The following is a 14,019-nucleotide window of genomic DNA, read 5'->3' on the forward strand; positions in this document are numbered from 1 at the left end:
AAAATAAAAAAACTAAACCGATTAAAAGTTATAGTATCGTACCAGGAACACAAAGATGCAAATTATCTTTCAAATGGATGCTCTAATCACTCGCAAAGGCAAAAAAACTGAAGCTCTTTGAGAGAGAGACAGAGAGAGGCGAGAGAGAGAGAGATTTATGAAAAATGAGGAATGGGAAGGGGGTGGCGCGAATTTATGGGTTTCAGATATTATAGACGGAAAAATCCGTCTGTAAATAGTTTAATGGAACGGTACGTTTTAAAGATCCCGTTACAGACGGATATTTCTGTCTGTAAATCTGTCAAGTTGATTTACAGACAGAAAAATCCGTCTGTAAGTTGCCACATGAAAAGGCGGTTAAAAAGGATAATATTTACAGACGGATTTTTCCGTCTGTAACTCCCGCTCCAAATTTCCCTCCCTTTTTCAAATTACAGACGGAAAAATTCATCTGTAATTCCTGTTTTGCGCCAAATGGCGAGTAAACTACAGACAGATATTACAGACGGATAAAAATCTGTCTGTATTATAGACGGATTTATAGACAGATTTGCCAGGAAATTAAAAAAAAAAAAAACACAAATCCGTCTGTAATAAGCGCTTTTCTAGTAGTGTAATATCCTGGATACTCTGCCCAAGATCGTTATTATCCTGAAGGCCTTTAGCAAAAGCAGACATAATTTTTAAAACTGCCATATTATCCTGATTAGAACCATTATTACAGAAATCATGGGAGATGTTAGTAGTAGTGGTCTTACCAGGACAACCACCACCTTCTTTTCCTGGGCCAAATCTGGCCCCACTAGAGAGAATCTTACCTCTATGTCCTTTTTTAGCTTGATCCCCTAATTTAATGTGATTAACAGACTTACCTAACCACTTACTTATAGCTAAATCCTTAGAAGCAAAACCTTTACTTGAATAAACTTCAGGAAACTTTTCCTGACTGATTTTTGGAATCAGAGATTGATCCTCTTCATTGGTATTTAAAACATCATATCTAGATCCTAAGATTAATTCCTTAGATTTTCCAGTTTTAACCATAGGTCCAGAAGGGGAGGAGGAAGTGATCTTTTTCCTAAATTGCTTCTTAGCTAGCATCCAGGGACCAAACTGACTCTCCTGATCCTCATCTCCATTTACATGGTTATCTAAATCCATATCCTTACTCATTCTGGCCTTACTCTCAATGTTATCCTCACTTTTATGAAAATTACTAGTATTTGTCCCCTCATTTCCTAAATCAGAATGATTTTTCCTAGACATATCTACACACTGATCTTGTCTATGCCCATACTTACCATAAGAAAAGCAAATCAGATGCAAACCCTCATATTCTACCTTAAATTCCTAACTTAGGACCCTAAAAGCAGGAACTAATTTCTTCCTAAGGTCTATCTCAATACAAATACGAGCAAATTTACCTCTGGATAGTAAAGAGGTATTGGGGTCTATTTTCAGCATAGACCCTAGGCAAGCTCCGACCTGTCACAAAAATTTGCTATTATATAGTTTCAATGGCAGGTCAGGATTCTGACCCACACTGCAATTTTCCTAAGGAAATAGTCTTTGGTCCTAAACAGAGGTCGCCACCTCTGCACCAAAAGATAGTGATCAAGAATTAACCAAGGACCATCAAACAAAGCAAACTTGTAATCATCTAAGTTTTCAAATTTAACTAGGAAGAACTCATTGTTTAGATCTAGAATTTTTAACGACCCATGTTTTCCCCAAATATTATTTAGTCTATGACTAAGAAAATGATAGCTAACAGATTTACCTAGGAGCTTAACTATTAGAGTACATTTCCACGGAATACACCACCCTTCATAATCTTCTAAAGGAATTTTGATATCAGGACAAAGATTTTGAGGCAAAGAAAAAGATTCCTCAACATCATCTGACTCAGGAGCAAGATTAAAATAATCCAATACCGATTTTACAATATCATGATCATTTAAAACAAAATCAATATCATGAGACCTTAGCACCTTATCCTTATAAGAAGCAAAATCAGAAAAGTTAGGGTTATGAACAGAAAACACCTTATCAGTCTTTATAGCCTCAAGACCAAGACCTTCTTGCGTATAACCCTCTAAGCACATTCAAATCAGTCTTCACCTTCTTCGAGTTCCTGCCGTCTAGATCTACCCTATCACTGGATTGTTTCTCGACCTCGCCACACTCCATCCTTCAAAGGCCACTGGAGCGGTGGCAAGAAACAGCACCGAAAGATTGAAAAAATCCCTTCTCCACAGAGGACTCAGGGTTGGAGAAAAATAAGAGCACAGAGGCAGTAGGGCGAGAACCCTAGCGGCGCCTCTTCACACTAAGCTTGAAAGAAAGAAAGAGTCTTGTAGTCCCGAAAAAACCCTAAAAGTATCAATTGGAAGATTTACTTTTTGAGGAGTTTTAGAAGGTCTAAAGAAAAGCTTTCGCATGATAAAAATTGCATTTTTTGAGAAATCATGAAAAAAGCCCTATCCTTCATTAAGAAAGAAACCATATTTTGAGTAGTTTTTGTACAGAACATAAAAAAGCTCATTGTTGCTCGAAAAATAGGACCTATAGGAAAATAGTCTAAGTCCACAAGACTGAAGATTTTTCGAGGAGTTTTTGAGGATTTTTTGAAGTTCTATAATGAAGATAGCCATGGTTGGTCAAAAAGGAAGAATCAACAAAATATATTCCAAGTCCTATTGTTCTTATTGGGAGAAATCACTTTTCAAGAAGTTTTGAGGGACTAGGGAAGCCCTATGTCGAGAAGTTGCATTTTGAGATGTTTTAGATGTTTTTGTCAAAACTCAAATTTTCCTCAGAATAGCTCGAAAGACAAGAAGTTTTTGGAAAATATCCTAAGTCAAAAAACTTGGTTGAGCTCCAGATTCTCTTAAGAATTACTCAAAAATCAGGAATGAGCAGAGAAAATATTCTAAGTCCATGAGACTAAAAAGAACTCTCAAATTCCCCAAAATTAGTCAAGAAATTGAAATCGAGGGAGAAATTATTCTAAGTCTATAATGTTAAATGAGCGTCTTAGATTTCTCTCATAACTGCTTAAAAAACAGGAAACAAAAAGAAAATATTCTAAGTCCATAAGAGTCATGATAGGACTCAAAATCTTTTTGAATTCTAAGTCATGATAGGACTCAAAAGTTATTACAAGGCTCAGAAGCAGTTACCACCAAATGAAAGTTCAATAATACAAATAAGAATAATGGACAATAATAGTTATGAAAGAAACCATAACCGACAACATGATCAGAGCCAGTTGTAGATAATGGACAACAGTTGAAGGCGGTTACCAAGAAGTGTCCGTGAAAAAAGGAGAACAATGAGAGTTTCACTTGCTTATAAATAAGTCAAAGCTTCACTTTGACGACTCTGCATCTAAAATTTTTTGCAAACTGAAACCTTATACCGTGCCAGACACCAGCTCCTCGGAAACACATAGTTGTTGTTGTTCATTGTTTCTAAGGAGTCGTACATTTAATTTTCTTGCATTATTTACATTTCTTTATTCACTTTTAGTTTGCTTTCCGTTCCTGCAATTTAGTTCTTGTTTAAACACATTCCTGTAAAAACTCCTACATTCTGATTTAGTTCTATATTATTATTGTTCATTATTTCTGTTTAAGGTTCTGCTTCACGACATCCTTTTAATCACAACACACTTAAAACAAAATTTAAAAGAACCTAAATTCAATCCCCAAATTACTTTTGAATTTATTTATTTATAATTGACAATTTTCACGGTAAACAGTAAGATCATGAACTCATGGAATGAGAAGAAAGCCAAAACTAAAGATAAAGAAAGAGAAGTAAAATGGAGCACGGGTAGGAGTAAGTACCATGCCAATGTCATAAACAATTTTAGGGAGGCTCCAATACATGGAACGAAGAGAGGGATCCATTGCATCACCAAATAAAAGATGAACAAAGCCATTGATAAGGATGGAATGAAGAGAGAGCCAAAGAATTTGAATCAAAAGAGTTTTCAAGTTAACCAAACACATAAAATAGAATTGCGATGATCTAGTTCGAAGGCAACATGGCGTTGAAAATAGCTCTTGAAAGAAAGCAGGCTTTGTTTGATGCGTGGAAAAACCGTCGTAGAATGGAGGACTGAATACTACACCCACTTTAAATTAGAACACATGTACTATTATTATTCCACACACATGTACTATTATTATTCCACGTTTACCGAATTTTCATCTTTCTGCGGTTTTATTATTCTATTAGTTATATATTAGTTTCTTCGTTTACCATTTGCTTTGAAACTAATTTTTACGATTTTTTACTTATAATAAATGATATTTTTGAGTTCGTAAACGAGTGATGATCTTTAAAAGAGGAAAGAAGACGACAATGACTTCTGAGTATTCTTTGAGAAAAATAGTGGATAAAAAAATGGAAGATAAGAGAAGAAAATTCGGTCTACTGTTTAAGTCTTCTGAGTAGTCTAGTTTCCTTTAGTCTCTAGAGCCTAGGGTTGCTGGTGCTCTCCTTCTTCTTTAGTAGAATTTTCTTTTTTTATTGCATGTTTTCACTCTATTATTGGATGATGAGAGAAAGCAAAGTGCATTTAATGTCTTAAGAGTTTTGAATAGTGAGTAGAACACTAGGTAAATTTAATTTTTAATAAATTTATTAAAAATTATAAAATTATGATACAGAATATTGTTATCATTTTCAATAAATGATGTTTATAAAATTTTTGTAATTTTTAATAAATTTAAGTTAATAGTTAAAATTTTGTTAAAAAGTATTTTAAAAATTATATAGCTAATATTTTTTATTTTAATTTATTTCACATTATTTAAAAAATTATTTTTAAAAAAATGTTTTTAAAATATCTTTTATTAACTCAAATTTAATTTTTTATAATTGTTTTTCTTTTCAACATATGATATGAATAATTATATGTAATTTTTAAAATAAAAATATTTACTTAAAACAAATTTTCATAATTTAAATATCTTTTTAAGAGTTATTAATTATTCTTCCTCATATTTAATATCGGAAGAAGTACACTGTAAACATAAGAAGCGAACAAGGTCATAGATGCGTTAACAAACCAAATTTGTCTGCGGTCATGGCTCATGAGGACGCAACCTATACGCAATTATTTACCTTAAAACTCAAACCACAGTGCTACAAGTTTGGAGAAAGCAAAATGAAATGCACATAAAATGCGGGTTCCTAATCGTACCGACATTATTGACTTTGATAGAAAAGGAAAGAAAATGAAAGGAGGACAACTATTAAGACAAGAGCATGTTTGTTTGTATAAAATTTAAAATAATTTAAAAATTTATTAAAACTTTTTTTTTGGGTTTATAGTTGGAAAAAGCCTGAAAAGATCAAAATTCGTAGCAGTATCCCTATAAGAAAAGTAGACTCCTCACAAATTCTCTCTAATTTCTGAAAAACAAACAAATAAACAAATTCTTTCTAATTAGATTTAGCAAATCAAAGAGTCATGAGAAGCAACATGAAAATCCAATTTTAAAGGGTGTCCATTGATTCACAACTTAATCAACCTTAAAACATATAATTGTTCATAGTACTTAATTGACAAAGAAGGTGATACTGTTCTCATGAAGTTACATTCAATAGAGCTGTTAAAAAGGTCTTTAACTTGAGGGTCAGCCCTATCCAGTTTTAAAATAATTCATCTAATCTTGATTTTATATTAATTAAACAAATTAATTAGCCCCTAAATTAATTAGACCCTAAATTAGTTAGCATGTTATGTTTGATACTGTAATATAGAATAAACGCATAATTAAATAAATAGCGCTCGGTAAGCAAGTTTAACATAAAATAAATTTTTACCAGTACATCACATATACTTGGATTCAAACTACAACCTTAAACTCATTTATGCTTTAGAACTTACAGAACGCTAAGGAACATCTAACAGATTATTAGAAAATAGAAAACAAACTACAGAGTTTAAACAACTAGATATGAAAAAGTTCTAAAATAATAGTTACAGGAAAATCAAATCACCTTGACGACAAAAAGTCCTAGAGCGAAAGTGCTTCCTTTCTCAACCTCGTGCTCAAGCGACAATGGCTTTTGAACATGATCACTCAGAGGCTGTGCCAAAAGATGCTTAACCAAAGCCGAAATCACTCTCCTTCAACAATCACGTTTACTACTTTCTCTACAAACACAACCAGTAATCGATTCATGCACGCACATGCAACTTACAGACAAAAATACAAAAGAAGAAACACCACACCGCGACTGCAATCCAAACGAACACGTCAACATACGGTGAGATCGGAGACATCGATTTACCAATCTTTGCTAGTGGCAATTGGCTTCGTTCCACATGAAAGTAGACTAAAAATGTGTCAAATGACTGAAAAAATTAAAACTAGTGTGTGACTGTAAATTATTTTATAAATTAAAATTAAAAATGTATTAAAAATTAGTTTCTAATAAACTAAATGTTATTTTTTTTTCTAACTACAAATATCTCCTATAATTGTATTCATTAGGATTTGAAATCGAGATCACAAGTTAAGATAAAAATGTTAATTTTATTATTTTAGTTTATTAAATCAATATTATAATAAATAATAGTTTTTACATTTTAAAAATAATTTCATTTTTTATTTAAATTTATTATCAATCTTTCAGTTATATAATTAGTTTATTTTTCTTTGAGTTATTAGAAATGTATTATTTCTATTCAATAAAGATAAGTTTTTTTTTTTCATTTATTCTCTTTATAATTTTGCACATTTTATTTATTTATTTATTTGCCATAAAAAACTATTGAGTTTTTTTTTCATTTATTTTCTTCACAATTTTACACATTTTATTTATTTATTGCCATAGAAAATTAACAACCAGTATCAAAAGTTGTCTTCTTAAGGACCTGTAAAAATGGATATTGAATCAAATTTCTCACAAATTGTTCTACCTGTCTTTGATAGAGAAAATTATTATCTTTTGGCTATTAAAATAGATACTTATCCAGAGGCTTTGGATCTTTGGAAAGCTATTGAAGAGGATTAAGAAGTTTTTCAGCTATCACACAATTCTACTATGACCCAAATAAAAAGTTACAAAGAGAGAAAAATACGAAAGGCAAAAGAAAAATTATTTCTTTTTTCTTATGTTTCAACAACTATTTTTAACATAATCATGACTTTGAAAATAGCAAAGACAATTTGGGATTGTCTTAAGAAAGAATATGCCAAAAATGAAAGAATTCAAGGGATGCAAGTGCTGAATTTGATGAGAGAATTTAAACACTAAAGAATGAAAGAGTATGAGACAATCAAAGTATATTCAAATAGACTATTTGGCATAGTTAACAAGGTAAGATTATTAGGTATTGAGTTTTTTATTCTAGAGTTGTAGGAAAAATTCTTGTGACAGTGTCTGAAAGATTTAATGTTAAAATCATCACTTTAGAGAATATCAAGTACTTATCCAAAATTATACTGGTGAAATTTTTAGATGTTTTACAAGCACAAGAGTAAAGGCGTGTAATGAAACAAGAAAGTATTGTTGAAAGAGCCTTACGTGTTACACATCATGAAAGTGCACAATACAATTAGAAGAAATCTTATCCTTCATGTCATCATTGTGAAAAAATTAGTCAACCTCCTTTCAAATATTGGAGGAGGCCTAATGCACAATGCAGTAAATGCAACCAAATGAGACATTTAAAAAAAAAAATTAGTACAAATTTGTATTAAAATTTATTTTTAAAAACAGAAAACTGTTTTCAAAATAGTAATCAAACATACTCTAAAATTGTTAATCAAGAGGAAGATCATTTATTTGTTGCTACTTGCTTATCAAACTTTAAATTAAATGAAAGTTAGCTAATTAATAGTAGTTGCACTAACCACATGATCAATAACAAGAAACTCTTTAGAGATTTGATATCGACAAACATCATCAAAGTCAAAATAGGTAATAGTAGTTTCATCTCAATCAAGGAAAAGGGGAAAATTGAAGTAAGAAGCTATTCTGGCATGAAATTAATTTGTGATGTAATTGACCAAAATTTCTTAAGTGTTGGTCAACTAATTGAAGGAGAATTTAAAGTTATTTTTGAAGACAAATATTGTTTGATTAAAGATGAAATTGGTCAAGATGTTTTCAAAGTAAAAATGCAAAGAAAAAGTTTTACTCTAAATTTATTGAAGGAGTAGCAAATAACTTTCTCATGTAAAGAAAATATCACATCATTTTCACCCATACATCTAAAGTGGTGAAAGTAAGTTTTTTAGTTTCATGCATAATGCAAATGAAAGACATCTCAAGACTGCAAAGAAAGTGATTAAATATTTTAAAGGCACTTGCAACTCAAGCATCAATTTTAAGAAGAGTGAAAAATTCAAGTTGACTAATTTCTCTAACAATGACTGGAGTGACTTAATTAATAATGTAAAAAAAAAATTTTGAACCAATTACCGTGAATCACGTTCTGTGGCAAAAAAATATTTTATTTGATTCTAATTTGAAGTAAAAAAGAAAATACAAAATTTTTGTTGACAAAAAATATATTTTCTGTTAGTAAATTTAAACTACAGAAAAATATAGTTTGCAGCTTAAAAAGCAAGGAGTGTTATCAATCTTTCAATGACATAATTAGTCTCTATTTCTTTAAGTTATTATAAATGTACTATTACTATTCAATAAAGTAAAGTTTTATTTTATTCATTTTCTTCACAATTTTGCACATTTGGTCTCGAGAGATCAGAGATTATGGAGAAGCATGAGGCTGAGAAGCGGTCCATAGAGGAGATGGATCTCATGGATCATAGCACCAAGAAGATCAAGACAAATGAAGGGGGGACAAAATGAGATACCATTCGTAGGAATGCAAGAAGAATCAAGATCTGTTGATGCTACAACTTATCAGGTGCTTTCTGTACCCTGTTTTCCTAAGCTTTCATCTTATAAGGATAAGGTTTTAGAATCAAATGAGGTAGATCTAATTTTAAATGATGAAGAAATTATTAAAATGGTATTGGATGATTTGAATATTGTTTCTGAGGCTGTGGATGATACTGAAAGTAATGATAAAATGCAAAATTTGTGTCTTGACCTAAAGATCCCCTTAGAAGATTACGAGGAATAGTGTGCTCCTTGGAAATTTACACTTATAGTGAAACTGCTAGGAAAATCAATTAGCTTCAGTTTTTTAAACCAAAAACTAAATAATATTTGGGGTAAGCATGAGTCCCTAAAAATTCTTGATCTGAATAGTGATTTTTTCCTCATTAAGTTTGAAAATATGGAGGATTATAAGCACACCCCTTTTAAAGAGCCCTGGTTAATTTTGGATCATTATCTGCTAGTACAGAGGTGGAAACCCCTCTTTAAACCTCAGGACTATAACCTTAGGAAGATACCGGTTTGGGTTAGGATTCTTGACCTCCCTCTTGAACTTTACAAAAACAAATTTTTATGGCAAGTGGGGAACTGTCTTGGGTCAATGCTGAAGATTGATCCCCCACACCTCTTTAGTAGGTAGGGGTAAATTTGTTAGGATCTGTATAGAATTTGATTTAAAAAAGAAACTGATCCCAGCCTTTAAAGTTTTAGGACAAGAATTTAAAGTAAAGTATGAAGGGTTGCATCTCATTTGTTTTAATTGTGGTAAGTACGGGCACTAACAGGAGCAATGTAGTGATAATTTCAAGAATACTGAGACTAATTTAGCGGTAAAAGGAAACAAAATTATTGTTACAGGGGAGATGATAAACACACAGGTAATAGTTCTAGAACTGGTAATGATTTGGTAATGCTGGAGAATGATGACATAATGAATAAAGAAAAAGAACAATTTGGTCTTTGGATGCTTGCAAAGAAACCTTTTAGGAAGAAATTGTTCCTTTCCTAATGCTGGGTCCTCCATGAACCAAGCTAAGAAAAAAGAAATTCAGCCAGAGTCTAGATTTGAAATTCTTGATAATTCTGAGCAAGATATAACTTAGAACTTAGAATCTGCCATTCCTAGGAAATCTGAGCCTCTGTATAAGAATGTTGTTCACCATAAGAATGTTGTTCACCCTCATGTTGGCCATTCTATCCAAGATTTAGTAGGCCTTAATTCTGGACTTTTAGGGAGATCTCAAGGTCTCTTAGATCACAGCCTTACTGATAAACCTCCTGATAGTCCGACTTTAAGGGAACTTGAAAACCCTAAAAATGTCAACCAAAAGGGCACTATACTGTTGTTGTATCTAATGAAGATATAAGTATAGGACAACATCTTGAAGATGCAATTGTTAACAAGCTCTAATAATATGAATTGCTTGTTTATGAATTGTAGGGGGCTGGGAGTAAGACTTTTCATAGTATGATAAATGATCTTATTAAGATTCATAATCTTGATTTTATTGCTATATTTGAATCAAGAATTAGTTTTATTAAGGCTGACGGGGTTATTAAAAAGATTAATCTAGACGAGGGAGTTAGAATTAATGCTAGTGGGGTTCTCTGGGGGTATATGGTGTTACTGGAATACTAATAAAATAAAAGTTAGTTTATTAGGATCTAATAAGTACATGATCCACTTGAACATTTGTATGGGTAATTGGGATTGGATATTGTCTGCTCTATATGCTAGCCCCCAAGAGGGGCTAAGAGCTGATTGTTGGGGTCTCTTGTCTGAATTTAGTATAACTGTTAATAAACCTTGGTGTGTAGCTGGAGACTTTAATTCAATACTTTATGAAAATGAAAAAATCTGGGGGGAGGCCAACCAACATAAAACTTATTCAACAGTTTGCTAACTGTCTTGATAACTGTGGCCTTTAGGATTTGGGTTTCAAAGGAGACCTTTTTACTTGGCACAAAGGTCAAATAAAAGAAAGAATTGATAGAGCTGTGGTCAGTGATTTCTGGAGGATGATGTTCCCAAATAGTTCTCTTACTCACCTTCCTCTACTCAAATTTGATCATCATGGGCTATGGCTGAGAATTAGAGATGGAATTAGACCTGTCTATCTTAATAGAACTTTTAAATTTTTTGCCCCTTGGCTTAATCAGTGATTTTCCAAATCAAGTAAAGAATTCTTGGATTGCATCTAAAACTTGGACTGAGAATATAGCCTCTTTTCAAGCTAACATTTCTGACTGGAATAGGAATGTGTTTGGTAATATTTTTAATAGGAAGAGAAGAATATTAAATAGATTAAGGGGCATTTCTTTTAAATTAGTTGGCAATAATAACCCTTTTCTTATAAGTCTTATGAATTCTCTGTAGAGGGAATACCAGGATATTCTTAATCATGAAAAAACCTACTGGTTTCACCAATACAAATCTAATTGGCTCAAATTAGGGGATATGAATACTAGTTTTTTTTTCATAAATCTGTTTTAATCTGTAGACAAAAGAACTTGATTGAGACTCTTAGGGATGATAGGAACAACTGGGTATATGACTCGAGTAAGCTTAAATCTTTGGTTGTTCATTATTTTCAGACCCTTTATCATGATGATGAGCCTATGGGCTCTCCTCCTGGTGTGTAAAAAATTGAATTACTGGACAATTGTACCCGTTGTCAGAGTAATATTATGAAAAATAGAGTACCAAGTGTCGTGTCCACAAGAACTGTTATTAAGAATTACTTCCTTAATTACGCAATTGTTAATGAATATGATAAATAAATTTTTGTTGATAAAATTACTAAAAATAGAAGAATAATAAATTAAAAGGAACAGATTTCTTATGATAATAAATTATAGAAAAGTATGACTAAAGGTATTCAAGGGGAAAAGGCAAGTATATAAATTGTAAACCCTCCTAAGTGTCCAAATAACTGAAATTCTTCTTCAACTACCTAGTTCCAAATCCTTATCGCTGTAGGAAATTCTAAATTAAATCAATACCTTTCTCAAAGATAATGATTCCTAACCCTCAGTTGATCAATCGGAATCTAAAAGACGCCATTCAAAGCTTTCCATAAAAGTACACGCTCATGTACTTTGGCCATGTACATCTCTGGTCTCTAATAATTGTACTTCACAACTTTCTTGAAAAGTACACGTCCATGTACATGGCCATGTACACGGCCATGTACATCTCTGGTTTTGATGATACACTTCAATTGACACGACCAGTGACATACACACTCATATACACGGGCATGTACTTGCCCGTGTATATCGCTAGCTTCATTGTGTTCTTGATTCATGCAACCAGTGAGATACACACTCATATACACAGGCGTGTACTTTTCCGTGTATATCACTGGTTCTTTGTGTATTTCAATTCCCAATATCTTTTAAAGCTTTCACTACTTGATCATTTTTCCTGAAATATAAAATGAAATTAATAATAGTAAATTTTTTCAATGAATAGCTTAAAACTCTCAATTATCATTCATGAATTACAATGTAGGATCAAGTATAGAAAGCATTTATCACCTCCTCTCACTACCTCCACTTTTTCCAGTCTTGGGAATAATGACGTAGCTATTTTAAACTCTAACATTTCCTGTACAGAAGTTAAAACTGCCTTATTTAATATAGGAAATTTTAAGGCTGCAGGCCCTAATGGCATTCATGCTTTATTTTTCAAAAATCAGTGGAATTTTTTAGGCCCTTCTATTTTTAGATTTATTTCTGATATCTTCAAAAACTCCTCAAACATTGCTGATATAAATAACACTTTCATTACCCTCACTCCTAAGAAAGAGATATGTAAGTAATTTTAGACCAATTTCTTTGTGTAATACTAGCTACAAAATTTTAACTAAGCTAATAGCTAAGAGAATGAGTGCAGCTATGCCTTTTCTAATCTCCCTAAATCAAACTAGTTTTATAAAAGGTAAGCAAGGGACTGATAATATATTAATTCTCCAAGAAATTGTTCACTCTTTCAATAGATTGAACAATAGGAATGGGTACATGATTGTCAAACTTAGGTGAAGTTTCATAAGAAACATTATTCAATAAATTGGCTTTAATTATGATTTATCTGAGCTTATATATCAATGCATCTCCTCTACATCCATGTCAATTAACTGGAATGTGAATACCAATTTTTTGCCTCCTAAAGATTGTATCCAATTTTTTTTTAAAAATATAAAATAAAATAGTTTTGTAGAAAAAATAGAAAATTTTGAAAAAGGATATCTAGTCCTTGGAAACAGAAATTTTGCAGTGTGTAGAGTAAAGCCCAACATCCACAATGAATTTTAAAGCTTAAGAAGGAAAAATGTAAAAATATGGTCCTCATATGAAATTGGAAAGAGAGAACTATGGATGTTGTGAATGGGTTTTGAAAGGGGGACGATAACTATTATTCAGAGCGGGAGAGAAAATTTTTAGAGAGTCAATAAATCTTCAAAAATTGGAAGGAGAGAACTGTGGTGACCAAAAGAAGGCATAATAAGAGAAAAGAACAAGTAAAATAAAGTAGAGAAACAAATTAGAAACTGAAGGAAGAAAAAGAAATTGCACCATTTCATCTCTTTCATTATCTTCATTTGCTGTTCAAATCAGTATACTACGGTATTGTTCTTTCCTTACTCATGTACTCTCTTTTTATGCGAATGAATAAAATAAAATAGAAAGATGAAAGTTTACGCTTATTTTACCACTTTGTTAATTTTTTTAATAATATATTGTTATTATTTTATTATTAAAATGAAGAGTGATTTGATTAAAGATGCATTGTATGTCGAGAATGGGAAATTGTAACCTACAACACACAATCAATTTTCTGAAACCTTGTAGCGTTGAGTTGGCTCCATTTTTTTTTTCTTTTATTCTTTTCTTTGAATTCTTGAGCTCACGTAGCTTACTTTGGACAGTGGGTCTATTTTTTTTATTTTTTTATTTTTAATTTATTATTTTAATAAAAAATAAAGAAAAGATTCATTTTTTTTGTTTTTATTTATTTTTAAACTATCTTTAACCTTTTTACTAAAAACATGTCATTTTTTTTTCTTTTGTGCATATCTTTAAAGTTATCTTTTTATATTTCATTTGACCTCTAATTTTTATTTATAAAATTTATTCCTT

This window comes from Abrus precatorius, unplaced genomic scaffold (genome assembly GCF_003935025.1).
Source record: "Abrus precatorius isolate BTA unplaced genomic scaffold, Abrus_2018 Scaffold2, whole genome shotgun sequence".
NCBI classification, from domain to species: domain Eukaryota; kingdom Viridiplantae; phylum Streptophyta; class Magnoliopsida; order Fabales; family Fabaceae; genus Abrus; species Abrus precatorius.